Source organism: Gorilla gorilla, chromosome 3 (assembly GCF_029281585.2).
Source record: "Gorilla gorilla gorilla isolate KB3781 chromosome 3, NHGRI_mGorGor1-v2.1_pri, whole genome shotgun sequence".
In the NCBI taxonomy this organism is placed as follows: Eukaryota; Metazoa; Chordata; class Mammalia; order Primates; family Hominidae; genus Gorilla; species Gorilla gorilla.
In genome coordinates, this window is record NC_073227.2 from 13,211,192 (window position 1) to 13,228,639 (window position 17,448).

At 55.4% G+C, this 17,448-nt stretch overlaps 1 protein-coding gene across 1 annotated transcript in view; it reads right to left on the minus strand.

The window, feature by feature from the left end:
* SH3TC1 (SH3 domain and tetratricopeptide repeats 1) overlaps nucleotides 1-12,508 on the minus strand; it is a 62,103-nt gene extending 49,595 nt beyond the window's left edge. Inside the window, exon 1 of the mRNA XM_055385379.2 lies at nucleotides 12,377-12,508. The gene's annotated coding sequence lies outside the window, so the exon portion shown is untranslated. The remainder of the gene's footprint in view (nucleotides 1-12,376) is intronic.
* Between the last annotated feature and the right edge of the window lie 4,940 nt (nucleotides 12,509-17,448).

The window sequence follows — 17,448 nt, forward strand, 5'->3', positions numbered from 1 at the left end:
GGACCAGCTGGTGTTTTACTGAATTATAAGGCAAGGTGACCCATCGCCAGGGTGAGGGGATAGTCTTAGAGTTTCTCCATCTCCCCACCTGCCTTTTACACCAGGCTGTTCCCCGTTTCTGGCCTGCTCCGGGCTGGGAAGCTGCTGAACAGGTATGTTAGAGTTAGACAGAAAACAAAACAAGCCACCCTGACCAGAGGCTTTCCCTGAGGGCGGAACAAGCTCATTTTCAGCAAGTGCTTCCCATCCCAGGGTTTGGCTGCTCAGGAGTCTGGACAGACGAGGTGCCAGGGACACGATTTCTAGCCAGCACTAGAAGCGGCAGGCATGGCCACCACGGCCTGGGAAATGCGAGTGTGCCTTCAGACTTTTTCTGTGACTGTCCCAGATCGCTCAAAGAAGCTACCAAATCTGTTCCTGTGTCCTTCCTTCAGGAAAGCCCAAATCTGGCCCACCTGGGACAGAGCAGTGTGAAGCCCCCCAGCCGCACCCTTCAGCTGTGGCTTTTTAGCGCCACCCCCACCGCTCCCACCGCCCCCTTTAATTATCCATCTCGAAGGTCCCAGGACAGCTCCTAGCCAGAGCCTCGGATGCACACTCTGAGTGCTGACCAGGCTCCCTGAGGCCCGAGCCCCAGGCTGCAACTCAAGCCGGGGGTGCTGGCTGGGGAGCAGGGGCCCTGCCTTCTACCTCCCGCACGGGTGATGGCTTTTGTCTTTGTGTTTTTCAGTCTCCTGCAGCAAATGATGACAGCTGCAGTCATAGGAAGGCACAGGCGGTTTCTGGCTTCATCACACTGTCTCAGAGCATTTTCAGTTCTCTGCAGTGAATCATCTTGGGCTCAGAAGGTGATCCGGACCTGCCCCCACACCAGCAGGGGTCCTCGGGACTGCATCCCTCACATGAAACTGCACTTCTGAGGGTCGGTCCCACTCCCCACCTCCAGGTAATGCTGCTTTTTGTAGCTTGGAGCCCCACCTGCCACTGGCGATGGCAGCATCCCCATCCCAGCTCTGCTTTGTGGGACCCTACCTGTCCCATGGTTTGGCTGCTCACAGGAGGAGCTCACAGACAAGTGGGGGAAACTGACTGGGAAACAGATCAGGATGGCAAAGCATGATCGGTGCAGCAGCAAAGGGAGGCCTGGGAGGAAAGAGAGGAGGATGAAATCAAGGAAGGCTTCCTGAAAGAGGAGGCACCTGGGCTGAGACTTGGAGGGAGAGGAACCAGGCAAAGCAGGGGCATAAAGGGTTTCTCAGGGGTCAGGGCCAGCTCAAACAATTGCGCTCCTGGCAGGCAGTGAAGTGGCTCCCACAGCCACTTCAGGGGACTATGGACACTGGTAGCCAAGGAGAGGCCAGCATGCTTGCACCCCAAGGGGTTAATCTACAATGCCATAAAAGTGACTCTCAGGAATGCAGAGGCCAGGGGCTAGAGGCTACACACACCCTCCCCACTTTAGCAGGCTGCTGGTTCTCCCATTGGCCCTGCCCAGCAGAAACAGGCACGCAGGAGCCTCCAAGGTCGTTCTAGAAGAGGGGAGGCAAACGTGCTCTGGGTAGGGCCGGGGGATGCGTATTTGGCTTTGCCAGCCATCAGGTCCGTCACAACCCTGCCCTTACAGCAGGAAAGCAGACAGATAGCAGTGAGTGAACGGGTGTGGCCATGTGCCAAGAAAACTATCTATTACACAAGACAGGGGGCCAGATTTGGTCATGCGGTTTGTGGACCACAGAGCTGAGGCTGTCTTGTGCTGTGAAACAGACTTGAAACACGGTACATCACGTCAGGCCCCGCTTCGCTGCTCCACCCTGGTCATGCCTGCAACTGTGCAAATATGTGCACAGAGAAGCCAATCACCAGGTGGCGACATGAACCTAAACTCGGAGCAGAAGACAAGGCAACAAATAAAGACAAGTGGGCCGGGCACCGTGGCTCACGCCTGTAATCCCAGCACTTAGGGAGACCGAGGCAGGTGGATCACGAGGTCAGGAGTTTGCGACCAGCCTGACCAACACAGTGAAACCCCACCTCTACTAAAAATACAAAAATTAGCTGGGCGTTGTGGCACACGCCTGTAATCCCAGCTACTCAGGAGGCTGAAGTGGGAGAATTGCTTGAACCCGGTAGGCAGAGGTTGCAGTGAGCTGAGATCATGCCACGGCACTCCAGCCTGGGCAACAGAGTGAGACTCCATCTCAAAAATAAAATAAAGACAAGTGGTTGGATAAGAAGATTGTAATTTACAACCTTCAGGCTTACAAATGGGGAGACTGAGGGGCAGGGCGAAAATGACCTTTACCCAAGGTCACAGGAAGGAGAGTTCCTGGTGATTCCGTGGCCCTTTCATTTTAAAGGTGACTGAGGGCCGGGCGCAGTGGCTCACGCCTGTAATCCCAGCACTTTGGGAGGCCGAGGGGGGTGCAGATCACTTGAGGTCAGGAGTTCGGGACCAGCCTGGCCAACATGGTGAAATCCCATCTCTACTAAAAAAAAATACAAAAATTAGCTGAGTGTGGTGGCAGGTGCCTGTAATCCTAGCTACTTGGGAGGCAGAGGTGAGAGAATCACTTGAACCTGGGAGGCCGAGGTGGCAGTGAGCCGAGATCGTGCCATTGCACTCCAGCCTGGGTGACAGAGCAAGACTCCGTCTCAAAAATAATAAATAAATAAATAAATAAATAAATAAATAAATAAATAAATAAATAAATGTAACTCAGAGATCAGCTCCTGCCCCTGGAAAACACAGCCCGGCCGGACCCCAGCTCCACGCTGAGCAGCCCCGTCATCTTTCCCGGCCTCCGATTCCTCCTGTATAAAATGCTGTCTCTGCTGAACGCAGTGTTTCCCAGAAACACAAACAAGCAAAGATGTCCCCGCACACCTCCCAAGGCATTATCAAGCCCTACTCAGACCCAAGAACAGGGGGAAGGACCTGCACAAATCTCTCCTGAGGTTCCTTCCTGAGTTGATTCCTCTGTGCACCCAAGTTTGAGGACGGGTGTATCCGGGCCGACATGATAAGCCGCTAGCCTGGAGCCCCGTACCAGCTGGTGCTGGAATGGCAGCATGATGAGTCATCCCCCGGAAAGGGCTAGGACGGTGCCCCACTCAGCAGCGCTCACACCATGTGTTATTTCTGGCCTTTGCTGCTGAAACCGGCCCCTGATCAGAAGAGCAGAGCTCTAGGCCCCGTGATTTCAGGAACTGCTCTTTGTAAAACGAGGACACGGGGCTCATAGGCTTTCCAGATGACTGATGGCCACCCCGGCCGGATGGGTGGCTGGGCCGCCGGGTTGGAGGCCTGCAGGAAGTGGTCAGCAGTTCTCGTGCCTGGGCTGGAACTGAAGACACCCACCCCCGAACTGGCCGGAATGTCCTGATCTGTCGGGGCAGGCGTCAGCCTGGAGCCCAGGGAATCGCTGACTCTGCGGCCCAGCAGGTCCACAGTCCTTCCTTCTCCCTGGGTCTGCCTGACCCGCTGACCAGGTGCCTGAGACTCCTTAGCACAGTGCTCCTCATCTGGGGGTGGTGAGGGAAGCGAGCTGTTTCCCCAGCAGAGATTTCAGAAGAGGGACCTTCCTTCCTTGGAGGAAGCTGACCAGAGAGCCCTCACTGCCTACATAGGAGCCCCCACAGCAGCCCTGCAGCTCCCGCCAGTCCTCAGCATCTCCACCTTTAAAACCACAAGGAACAGAGGTGCGGAGAGGGTAAAATCACAGAGCCAGGGCTGGGCGCAGTGGATTACGCCTGCAATCCTAGCACTTTAGGAGGCCGAGGCAGGAGGATCGCTTGAGTCCAGGAGTTCGAGACCAGCCTGGGCAACATGGTGAAACCCGTCTCTACAAAAAATACAAAAAAATTAGCTGGGCATGGTGGTGCATGCCTGTAGTCCCAGCTGCTCGGGAGGCTGAGGTGGGAGCATTGCTTGAACCCAGGAGTTGGAGGCTGCAGCGAGCAATAACCACACTACTGCACTCCAGCCCGGGCGACAGAGCCGGGCCCTGTCTCCAAAAAAAGATCACAGAGCCAGAAGAGGCCAAGCCTCAGAAACACCCTGTGGACCAGCCGGCTGGTGGGGTGTGGGTGACCGAGAGAGTGCACAGAGGAGAAGGTCCCAGATGAGGGCACACAGCAGGGGCTGTGAGGCTGCCATTCTCCCAAGAGCCCGGGGACATCAGATCCCAGCTTACAGATGAGTCCCCCCAGGACCTCCAATCCCATAGGCCCGAACTCCTCAGAGCCCCAACTTTCCTGAATCAGGGGTGGGACCCCAGCTGGAATTTTGGCATTCTGCAGAGCCCAGTGATGGGGGTTGACCCTGACCTTGGCTTACACAATCATTAACCCAACCCAAGCACACAGTCCTCCAGCTCCTCCGAAGGAGTGAAGTCCTCCCAGCTGGGAGCCATCTCCTGGGAGCTCGAGGCTCCGAGGCTGAGGTCACAGCAGGCGGAGGGGAGGAGGGCTCCAAGGGGGATTCCTGCAGACCCCCTGCTACCCACCTGGACTGGGCCAGATGTCACGGGGAGCACGCTGGTGATCGAAGGCACCTGTGGCCAGTGCTGCCGCCTCCCAGCAAAACCTCAAGTGCTACTTTCCAGGCCCCACTTCCTGGCCTCGCATCAACGCACCTACCCCGCGCTCCCCAAAACTACTCAGGCACAGGTCACCAGTGTTTTCCACGTGGCCAAGCCCAGCAGTCCCTTCCCGGCTCCCTCTTCCACGTCTCTCTGGGCCACTGGTCCACCCGCTGACCACACCCTTTGGACACCTCCCGTCTCCCAGCCTCCTCCTCCCTCAAGGTCGTGCCTTCTCTAAGGGCCACACTCTGTGCGGGGAGCTCACGCCGGCGGGGTCTTCAGAGCCATCTGCTTTCACTGAGGTCCCCAGGCTGCAGCTCAGAATGAGGGCCTGTGCCAGTGCCACCGTCTGCCTCTCTGATGGCCAGTAGCCAGCCCAGACACCACCCAGCCAGAACTGGACACCTACTGCCCCCCGCCGGCCCTGAATCTTAGCAGATGGCACCACAGGGCACTTGGCGCATGACCTCTCTCTTTCCCCACCTGGTTACATCCAAGCCATCCTTGCCAGCCTCACCCTGCTCTCCCCTCTCCCACCCGTGGTGGGGCCCTGGCCACCCTGTGCTGTCCCACACCCCCGATGCCTGCCCTGGCTTCTGCACACCACTCCTTCCTGGCACCCCTTCTCCTCCAGGCTGTGACGGCGGTGTGTTGCCTCCTCAAAGAGGCCTACCCCGGCCACCAGCCCGGCCAGCCCTCACCCTGCGCCCTGGAAAGACTCAGCATGCTCCGCCCCTCCTGGGACTGGGGCCATCATCTATCACCACCACTTGCTTCCTAGGCAGGTCCCCTGCACTGCGGGCTCCTCCAGCGAGGAGACTGGCGGGCCTTGCTCTTTGTGGGCCCCGTGCCCAGCACAGCGCCACACTCTGCAAGCGTTTGCTGAATGACTAACAAACCAAGTGCCAGTGACAGGGGGCCGGGCTGCCCAAGCCAGGTGGGAGCCAACAGCCCCATGTATTCTGAGCGGGGTTCACCTCTGCCAGACACGCAGAAAGGGGCAGAGCCCAGTCAAGTGCACTTCTGCTGAGGCAAAGCTGTGTGGGCAGCTGGGTGGGAGGGAACCACGGGCTTGCAGCAGGCACGGGCTTGCCCTAGGTGGGGTTTGAGCTCTCCCGCCTCATATGTCGAGCCACGTGTGCCTGTGAGCAGTGCCCGGCAGGATCTGGCTACAGCACTGGCTGCACCTCCCCCTGGGACACTGGAGAGACAGGGAGGGGGTGGCTGCCTCGTGACGGGTACCCAGTGCAGGCTCCAGGCAGCAGCCCCTTGTTGGGCCAACATCCACAGCTGCTACCTCACATGCCTGCTAACCCGCTGGGGTGTCTCCCAGGTGGCGTCACAGGGGCGTGGCCCACCACTTTGGTGTCCAGCCAGGTGTGGGTCCCGGGGTCTCCCCTCACTTGCTTACTGCAGGATGGACACATCCCTCACCCCTTCTACCCTGGCATAGCCCTCCCCTGCTCACCAAGGGTAGCGTAGCGGTCCAGGTACCACAGAGGGGGGACCGGGAAACTCCCCCACTGGCCCACACAGCGCATGCTGGGGTGCAACCCAATGATGGAGAGCAGATGCTGAAGCCTAGGTTCGAAGCCCCTGGGGGAGCTGCTTTATGGCCCTGCCCAGGCCCAACACCTGCCAGCGTAGGGGAGGGGTCCCACAAAGGAGAGCAGTCGTCGTCATTATTATTCAGTGGGGCAGGGTCAGCAGGCGGTGTTGCCCAGATCCAACCTGCCTGCGCGATGCTGGGCCTGGCTCAGCATCCGACATGGATGAGTCAGATGCCTACTGCCCTCTAGAGAGCCCAGACTCGGCCTCATGGTGCAGACAGCCACGGAGCCAGGTGGGACAGCTCGGCCAGAGCAGCCATTGCAGAGGGGTCGGGAAAGGGGGTCACTGCACAGCCCCAGTCCTGCGTGTAGAGAGCTGGGGGGGCTGCCTGGAGGAGGGGCTCTGCGCCAGCCTCCACACGTGAAATATTTGTGAAATACATTCCCTGGCAGGAAATAAACACAGTGGGCCTGGAGTGTCTTGTCGCATCAGGAAGTAAGGAAGTGTGATCCATCAACCGACCAATAGTTAAATGGATCAATAGATCCCCGAAATGATGGAACTGTGACAAAGGGACACAGGAATCAACTGAAAGAGCTCCCAGTGGCCAAAGCTGGGACAAAGTGAGCAAAAAAACACAGGTAAAGCAGTGGTAATGTCAATCCCATATAGAAAACAAATATGTAGGCCAGATGCGGTGGCTCACGTCTGTAATCCCAGCACTTTGGGAGGCGGAGACAGGTGGATCACAAGGTCAGGAGTTCAAGACCAGCCTGGCCAATATGGTGAAACCCCATCTCTACTAAAAATACAAAAATTAGTTGGGCACGGTGGCACGTGCCTGTAATCCCCACTACTCGGGCAGCTGACACAAAAGAATTGCTTGAACCCGGAAGGCGGAAGTTGCAGTGAGCTGAGATCACGCCACTGCACTCCAGCCTGGTGATAGAGCAAGATTCCATCTCCAAAAAAAAAAAAAAAAAGAAAGAAAAGAAAACAAATATGTATGAGTCCACACCAGTACAAATAAGTCATGGGATAGCTGGGTAAATGGGGGAGAAGAGACAGACAGACCCCCCCGGGGAAAAGAATTCCAACTAACTTAGGCTGGGGGGCGGAGCATGACCCCCACCCCTTTAGTGTGGGATGTGCATGGTGGCGTCCTTCCACAGAGGATAGTGTGGAAATGGGGAAACCCAACCAACACCCCTCAGCCAGGTGACCAGGGTCAACAGCATCAATGACAAAGCCTGTTGATAGCAGGTGTCCTTGCTAAGATGGGAGCAGGAGTGCACTTTGCTGTCATGGTCTTCCTCCCCCAAACCCATATCCCCTGTCTAATATGAGAAACACGTCAGACAAATCCAGCTGATAGTGTGGAACAGGAGTGGCGTTGGGTGGCGGAGGTACAAGTGAGGATATTAACTGTGCCTGGCAGTCAGGGAAGGCTTCCTGGAGGCAGTGACATTTGAGCAGGGCTTTGAAGGATGGCAGGTGTCAGAGAGGGCAAGGAAAGTTGGGCAGGAGTCCCAGAATGGGCAAAGGCACAGCAATGTGCCTACAAGAGCATGTCTTTTTTTTTTTTTTTTTTTTTTTGAGACGTAGTCTTGCCCTGTCACCCAGGCTGGAGTGCAGTGGCATGATCTCGGCTCACTGCAACCCCCACCTTCTGGGTTCAAGCGATTCTCCCACCTCAGCCTCCCGAGTAGCTGGGATTACAGGCGCCCGCCACCACGCCCAGCTAATTTTTGTATCTTTAGTAGAGATGGGGTTTCACCATGTTGGCCGGGCTTGTCTTGAACTTTTGACCTCAAGTGATCTACCCACCTCCATCTCCCAAAGTGCTGGGATTACAGGCGTGAGCCACCGCACCCAGCCTCAAGGGGCTTTTTAAAAGTGTTTTTTAAACCTAAACTTTATTTTAAAGTTTTAGATAGATAAGTTGGGAAGCCAGTGCAGGGCGTTGGCATAAACTCCCATCAGCCTCCCCCATGATGACCATCTCACACCTGCATAACCTGTCACATTCAGTAAACCAACGTGGACCTGCTATTTTTACTCACAATTCACACTCGACTCGACTTCCTTAGTTTCCCCTAACATCCGTCTTTTGCTCCACGCAGAAGCCCTTGGGGGACACCACATCTGGTTTCATCACCTCGTCTTTTGGGGTGCCTTTTGGCCGGGAAGTTTTTTCAGATGTCCCCGTTTTCCTGATCTTGACAGTTCTTGGGAGAACTGGCTGGTATCTTTGTGATTGTGCTTGCACTGGGGTTTGTCTGATGTTCCTCACTCCCGTTACTTTTAATGTGCAACAAGCAAATTTTGCTGCTGGTCTTGGTTCGGAGTCAGGCTGGCCCCAGCCCCTCCGCCAGCAGCTGCTGTTAATTAAACCCCGCTTGAGAAGCTGACCTCCGCTTCAAGCACCAGAGGAAAAAATTGACAACTCCACAGTAAAACAGCAAGGGGCCCCCACGGACAGCTCCTGCCTACCGCCGTAAAAGGTAGGAAATGTTGCTCAATGTCCCCCTGTTAGGGAGTACAAAAAGACCCCAAGGGGACCCTGTGGCACCTCCTGGAGTGGCAGCACTGGGCATCCAGGAGCAGACCCTGGGCAGGCTGCAGAGAGCACGGTGCTGTGGGGCCCATCTGAGGGCAAATGACCAACGCTCATAAAACCACGACTGTGCTGACCCTTTGCCCAGCAACCCCACTCCTGGGAGTTCACCCTGCAGATGACTGTCGACTTCTGAAACAGCAGGGTATGCAGTTGTCCATACAGCTTATTTCTAACAGCAATGCCTTGGAGGTAACCTGGGTGTCCGATAAACCACACTCCAGCCACACAACAGGTAGCCAGCAGCTGTGATACAGAAGCAAGGCTTTCTCTGAGTGCCAACAAGGAAAGATCCCTGAGACGTATTAAGCAGAAAAAAGCAAGCTTCAGAGTGTCTGCTCCATTTTCTGTCTGAAAGTGGGGTTAGGATGTGTTCGTATCTGTTTGCACTTGTGAAAAGAAACCGCAGGAGGATGAATGCATTGGCAACAGTGGGGAGCTGAGTCGGTGAGCCACAGGGGAGTTCTCGGCGCTGAAACTATCCTGGATGATGCTGTGATGACAGATACCTGACTCCATTTCCCAAAAGACATTGAACTTTACAGCACAGGGAGCCTTAATGTATGCGCTTTTTTTGTTTTTTTTTGAGACGGAGTTTCGCTCTTGTTGCCCAGGCTGTAGTGTAATGGCTCAATCTCGGCTCCCCACAACCTCCGCATCCCGGGTTCAAGTGATTCTCCTGCCTCAGCCTCCTGAGTAGCTGCGACTACAGGCACCCGCAACCACGCCTGGCTAATTTTTGTATTTTTAGTAGAGATGGGGTCTGATCATGTTGGTCAGACTGGTGTCGAACTCCTGACCTCAAGTGATCCACCCGCCTCAGCCTCCCAAAGTGCTGGGATTACAGGTGTGAGCCACCGCGCCCTGTCTATGTACGCAAATTATATTTAAAAAAAAAAAAAAAAGAACAAACCTAGGCAGACAGGGGACTCCCAGGATGAATGTGAAATGTGACAAAACAATTAACTGTATCACAAATGTATACGACAATCTCATGAGACTGACAAAACAATTAACTGTATCGCAAATGTATACAACAATCTCATTGAAGTGAGAGGAAGAAAGTTCCACTAAGTCTGTCAAACTGAAGGCAAAAGGAGCCCCACAGACGCACTCCACTCTGGCTGATAAAGTTGCTTTCCAGCCGGCCACAGTGGCTCATACCTGTAATCCCAGTACTTTGGGAGGCTGAGGCGGGAGGATCACGTGAGCCCAGGGGTTCGAGACCAGCCTGAGCAACATGATGAGACCCTGTCTCTAGAAAAAATAAAAAATTAGCTGGGTGTGGTGGCATGTGCGTGTAGTCCCAGCTACTCAGGAGACTAAGCCAGGAGGATTATTTGAGCCAGGGAGGTCGAGGCTGCAGTGAGCCATGCTCACACCACTGCACTCCAGCCAGGGCACAGAGCAACAGCCTGTCTCAAAAAATAAATGAATAAAGTTGCCTCCCACAGGGGTATGGGTCAGCCATTCTGATACTTCCGTACATGTAGACTGGAACAGAACTGTTAAGTCAATGGATGGCTAATGGTGAAAGCCAGGTTTCTCAATGCTGGAGTGGACGGTTACAGATTGCTGGTGGGGTGGAGCTGGAATCCACTTAGTAGTAACTGATTTGAGTTGGAGACGTCAGTATGAATTCACATTTAACCTAATAGAGATACAGATATTGCATCTAGGCATACTTAGAGACATGCATATATACATGGTTGGTGTACACATATATGCCTTCATGCTCTGTCAGCTGAGAGGGCCTAAAAGAAAAGACACACGGCCAGTCACAGTGGCTCATGCCTGTAATACAGCACTTTGGGAGGCTGAGGTGGGCGGATCATGAGGTCAGGAGTTCGAGACCAGCCTGGCCAACATGGTGAAACCCCGTATCTACTAAAAATACAAAAATTAATTGGGCATGGTGGTGAATGCCCACCACCACGGACTTGCATAGGGGGACTAAATGCAAAGTGGGGTCCTGGGTGGGATCCCGGGGCAGGCGAAGGCGTTAGGTAAAGACGAAGGAAATCTGAGTCAGGTGTGGGCTGCAGTTGGTAATCAGGCGTTGGTGGTATTGGCTCATTAGTTATGACAGATGTACCATACCAAGGTAAGATGCTAATCATAGAGGCCGCTGGGTGGGGTTTTACGAGAACTCTCTGAACTGTCTTCCTGACTGTTTTGTAAATCTAAGAGGATTCCAAAGAATTCAGTCTATTAAAAGAAAAACAAACAAAAAGTCCCTGTAGGGTGGAACAAGTTTGATGCCTTTGGAGAGTGAACTTTTAAGGCCCAAAGACACCCAAGCGTCACTGCGGGATCCCAGCCAAGCCTGGAGCCTCCTGCTTGGGTGGGGCTGCTTGCCATGGGCCTCGGGCCAGCCCGGGAGCCTCCCTGGGCCACGCCTCCCTCCACTGTACAGGGAGTGAGTTAATCACAGAGATGCGTGGGGCAGGGCTGGTTTCTGGTCATTGTCCCCACAGCACCAGGAAACCGAGGCAGGGCTTTGGAAGGGCATCCTAGCCCCGGGCGTGACCTGCCGTGGTCCTCAGCCAGTCCTGCCACCTTGAGCGCCGGCCTTCCTCTGTAAACGAGGGTGAGGATGAGGACGGGCTCCTTCCTAGTGAACAGAACTCGCCCGGGGCTTGCTGCTGCCACAGAGGGCTCCAGACCATTCTATAGCCCCAGCGGGAGAGGGAGGCAAGGTCGCCAGACGGATGGCATGCTGAGAAACTGAGGCTCACAGAGGCCCCACCCCCTTGCCAGGGGCCACAGAGCCCCCTCACCCCCAGGGCAGCCTCTCCTCTGCCCTCCTCTGGATCAGGCCCCCGCGCCTCCCCACTGCCCCAACAGCCTCTGCGTCCGGTCCCTGCCTCCTTCAAAACCCACTCCCAAGTCCAGCCCTGAGAGAAGGCGGTCTCATCCCCAGTGGCAGGTGGGAACCCTGGCCCCATGAGGGGGACTGAGGCTTCGGAGATGCAGAGAGCCACTGGAACCCCTCTGAGACCCCTGGCACTGGTGTAGCGGGAGGGCAGGGGCAGCATGAAAGACACAGGGTGCAGGGGAAGCCTGACTCTGGGCCCGCCCAGGGCTCCTGCGTCCTCCAGGGTCACCAGCATTGCACCGTTTCCATCAACTATGGCTGCTGGCCACATGCGGACACTGCCCTGGGCACCAACACCAATGCCTCATCTTACAGATGGGGAAACTGAGGCACGGAGGGTGGAATCACTCAGTGGCAAGTTGGGATCAGAACCCCTGGCCACAGCCTCTTGGCACCTCACCTTTCCACCAGGCACCCTGCCCGCCCAGTCGTCGGGATCCTGGGGAGACAGCACCCCCACCTCACCCTGCCACCCTGACAGCATCCAGCTCCACCCATCAGGCTCTTGGCCCATTTCTCATACATGGGAACACCAGGCTGGCCCGTCGCCTGAAACCCCACTCAAGGCAGCACCCGCCCTGCTGCTTCTGGCCAGGTGAGTTTCGAGTTTTGGGTGCACCCTCCCCATGAAAACCCTCTCCGGCCTCACGTGTCTCGACAGGTGACACTGAGCATGGGGCTGGGGGCCTTAGCCTTGTCAGGGAGGGCTCTCCAAGTGCAGACCCAGCGAAATGCTCTGGAACTTACCCTGCCAGGGAAGGGAAGAGGGGAGGCTGGATCCCGGGCCCACGACCTGCTGCACGGCCACAGCTGTTGCTATCACAGTTCCTCAGGACAGCTACACAGCCCAGCACCCTGTCCGGGCAAGAAGGTGCACATTTTTAGTGAGCCTGGCCTCTGGGCTCCAATCAGATGACCTGGGCGGCCGGCCTGGGTCATTGGCTGTGCTGCTGTGGCCTGCCTGCCCCACCCCACCCTGGGAAGGGCTGTCTCCTCCCTGACCTTCCTCCTCCTTATCAGCTGTCAGAACTGTTAGCTCTCCTGGGCCAGAATTCCCAAGCAGGGTGGGGAGGAGCCACCGCACGGAGCTTGGCAGAGGCGCTCCTGGGCCGGTCCATTCTGCCCAGGGCTTTGGGGGTTTCAGACCACCTCCCTGGTCCCTGCTCAGAGAGGAGAGAGGCTGGGCCCTAGGAACAGATGCCAAGCCCTGCTCTGTTGGGATGAGGAGAACCTGACCAGTCTCACCCAAGCCGGTTTCTGCAGCTGGGCCGTCACGGCAGCTAGCTGGGAGTCCAGTAAACATTTACTGAGCACCTATTGTGTGCCATAGGGCCCAGTGTAAGGCCAGCAAAGATGGGCAGGACCTCTCATGTGGTGCCCAGAGGGCCTGGTCCCCAAACTCGCTCAAGATAGAGTCACCTGGGATGTCCTTAAAGATTCAGATTCTTGACTCCGGACCCCCTGTAACAGGATCTCCCAGAGTGGGGCCCAGAAATCTGGATTTTTAACAAGTTCCTAAGCGATGCTTGTCATCAGGTGACTCTGGGAACCTCTGTACCAAACAGCACTCTTACCTTCAGATACTCACCAGGGGCCTTGACAGACACAGGCACCCTGAACCCCCGGGAGCTGGGCACCGCCCTTCTGACTGGCTGTGTGACACAGGGCAAGTTTCTTAACCTCTCTGTGCCTCCCTTTCCTGGTCTTTGTGCTGGAAGAACAATAGGTAGTTGGCTTACTTCATCGGGTATTTATGAGGAATAAACGAGTTAATCAACATTCAGGGCTTAAAACAATGACCTACACACAGAGAGACACACACACAGACACACATGCGCACATGCATACACATACATGCACGCACACACATATGCAGACATACACACACGTGTGCACATACATATACCCATATACACATACACACAGGTGCACTCACACACACATGTATACACATGCACACACAGACATATGTACACACAGAGACACATGCACACATGCATACACATACATACATGCACACACATACACATACACACAAGTGCACTCACACACATATATACACATACACATGTGCACACAGACACATGGACACACAGATACATGTGCACATATACATACACATACATGCATGCAGATACACACATATACACATAGACACATACACACACGTGCACATACCTACACACATACACATACACGCAGGTGCATTCACATATATACACACACGCACACAGATGCATGTACACACACATGCACACATGCATACACATACATGCACACAGATACACATATATACACATTTGCACATACACGTGTGTGCACACACATACACACATGCACATATACACAGGTGCACTCACATATGTACACATATATACACTCTCACACTCACACACAGAGACATATGTACATTCATGCACACACACACACACACACACACACCCCTGATGTGTATTTTTATCGGGCATCCTGGTGATCCTGATCCAGCCCTGCCAGGTGACTTACGCTGTGACTCAGTGGGGACGGGGAAAGTGCTGGACTTGGGGCCTGAGCTGGTCCTCGGGGCTGGGCAGGAACTTCCCATGCATTTCTTGTTATCTATGTGAATGAATGAATGAGGTATGAATTGTTTGACATTTTTCTTTGCTTTTAATTAGGAAAACACCAAATTTACCTTTATAATGCCCTGCTCGTTGCAATCTGGTAACGATAGTCACTGGGTCTCTGCCCTGTCCCTCCCACTAGAGGCTTCCTTCCCCCACATTCACTGGGTGCTGCTCCAGGACCAGGGATTTCGGACAGGCCCCACCTTGGGAGCTCACATTGCCCAAGCATCACCCTTGTCAGTGGCCCTCAGTGCGCTGGGGTGAGGTTTAAAGACTTCCCAGTGTGTTTCCAGCAATAATGCTGGTGGAGATTCCCGGAAAGCCAGACATCCTGCTGTTCTTGAAAATCCAGGAAGCCTGGCCACATGGGGCGACACTTTCAGCCTGCCCACAGCAGGCGCTAAGAGTCCGCTGTTCATGGGGTGAGCTCTCTGACCCCACAGCCACACGGAGGTCCCTGCTGACTGACACCCTGCCGGAGCTGAGCTGTGACTGAGCCTCCAGCGGCTCCATCCTCAGGAACCTGGCCAGAGCCCTGGAATTCCTGGAGGGCCCCAAGCTCCTGGTGGCCACAGGTGTGTGCCCTGGCCACTAGACCAGGGAGGCCAGGCCCTGGGGCTGAGAAGAGATTAGTCCCAGGCCACTCTCTACCATGGACCCTCTGCAGGTCAGGAGCCTGCAGGGGGACCAGGGGCCTCGCTGGGTGCTTCTCTTTGTGCCTCTGACTTGGGTGTCACCCTTGCCCCCCACCCCTTAGTGAGGTCTGTGCAGCCTTCCCCATTTCCAAGGGCAGAGACAGGGTCTGCGCAGCCCAGCAGCTTGGACACATTCTTACTCTGGAAGCCCCAAGCTGGGTCTGCACCCAGGCACTTCCCATGGCTAAAGTCGCAGAGACTTGGAGTTCTTCTGTGCTAGAAGTTCTGACCTCTGCCCTCCCCAGCCCATCACGTCCCCTCCTGGGGCTGAGCTGTGTCAAGAGCCTGCATTTAAAATCCCAGCCTCAGTCTCCCCATCTGCATCTGGAAGGGCTTAGCTGGGCACGCTCTGTGCACCTTCCAGCGAGGGCATGGGGCTGAGTTACTGAGCAGGCGCCTCCCCACCTGCCAGACTGTGGGGAGGCATTTTCCTTCTCCACCGACACCCCCACAGCTCCGGCAGGCTGAGGGAGGCCGGGATTGTGTGAGAGCTGCAGCAAGACACCTCTGCTCCCTTCTCATTGTCAAGAACTCCCTAACGACAGGAGCGTCCACACTGTGGCAGCCTCCCTGCCACCTCCTTTTAATCTAAGATGGTGGACTCAGAATTCACATGAGAAGGGGCTTCACTGATGTGTACAAGATGTGTGTGAGGCCAGGCACGGTGGCTCACGCCTGTAATCCCAGCACTTTGGGAGGCTGAGGGAAGAGGATTGCTTGAGCCCAAGAGTTTGAGACCAGCCTGAGCAATGTAGTGAGACCTTGTCTCTACGAAAAATTAGCCGGGCATGGTGGTACACACCTGCAGTCCCAGCTAGTTGGGAGACTGAGGTGGGAGGCTTGCTTAAGTCCAGGAGGTAGAGGCTGCAGTGGGCTATGATGGTGCCAATGCACTCCAGCCTGGGCAACAGAGTGGGACCCTCTCTCTAAAACAAACAAACAAACAAACAAACAAAAATATGCGTAATTCCTTGTGCCCTGGGGACTGGCACTATGGAGCCAGAATTCATTTAAGAACACATGGCTGGACGCGGTGGCTCACGCCTGTAATCCCAGCACTTTGGGAGGCCAAGTTGGGCGGATCATAAGGTCAAGAGATCCAGACAATCCTGGCCAACATGGTGAAACCCCATCTCTACTAAAAATACAAAAATTAGCTGGCTGTGGTGGTGTGCACCTGTAGTCCCAGCTACTTGGGAGGCTGACGCAGGAGAATCACTTGAACCCGGGAGGCGGAGGTTGCAGTGACCTGAGATTGCACCACTGCACTCCAGCCTGGGCGACAGAGTGATACTCTGTCTAAAACAAACAAACAAACAAACAAACATAAAAAAAAAAGAGAGAGAGAGAAACACGAGTTATCTATGTATTGTCTTACTCTATAAGACTATTCTAGAAATAAATAAAGCCAATGCACCTTCTTTTGGTCAGTCTTGATCCTAAAAGTGCCGGCCAGGCCACCCTGCTACCCTAGAAGGGATGGAGATTTGACGGGGGCCCCGTGAGGCGAGTCTCCCACAGCTAGGAGGAGTTCGCAGGGCGAGTGAGGGAGTGAAGGGTGAAAGGTGGCGTTGAAGGGCAGGCATGGCCCCCTGCGTGGAGGCCGCCCACGATAGGCTGGAAGATCCCGGGGTGGACTATGGGGGCACCTGAGGGGCGGCCTTCCCATAGCCCTGGCCAGGTAGGGGAAACCAGTGGGGCAGAATTAGAATCTGACTGCACTGCTGCCTCGGCCACTTGCAGACGTCTCTCTCTGATTCTGCCCCTGGCTTCACTGACATCTGACATGGTATGGTCTTGGGGCTTCCTGGCATGCCAGCCCAGTCCTGAGGGGGAACTGGCAGCCAAAGGCACACTGACCCATGGGGCATGGGAGCCTATGAATGCACGGCCCCCTCTTCCAAGCTGCAAGTGGACAATTTTTTTTTTTTGAGACAGCATCTCACTCTGTCGCTCAGGCTGGAGTGCAGTGGTGAGATCTCAACTCACCACAACCTCCGCCTCCCAGGTTAAAGCGATTCTCCTGCCTCAGCCTCCCAAATAGCTGGGACTACAGGCACCCACCACCACGCCCGGCTCATTTTTATATTTTTAGTAGAGACTGGGTTTTGCCATGTTGGCCAGGCTGATCTAGAACTCCTGATCTCAGGTGATCCACCCACCTTGGCCTCCCGTAATGCTGGGATTACAGGCGTGAGCCACCGCGCCCGGCCTGCAAGTGGACAATTTTAAGCCATGTTCTGCTTGGTTCCTCTGACGATCCCAGCCATCAAGCCCCAGGTGCCCGCAGGGGAGAAGTCCATGGACAATGCCCCCGTATGGGCCGCCTCCCTCCTGGCTCCCTCTCCCCAGCCCCACTCCTGTTGCCCTGGGCCCTTTAGAAATTAACTTCCTCTTCTGGAACTGGGTCTCCGGCTCTGCTTTCCAGAGAGGGGCGTGGGTGGGGGACCAGCTTGAGGCAGGGAAGGAGCAGGGAGCAGGAACCCAGGCTGGCGGGCAGGTACCCAGGAGCCTCGAA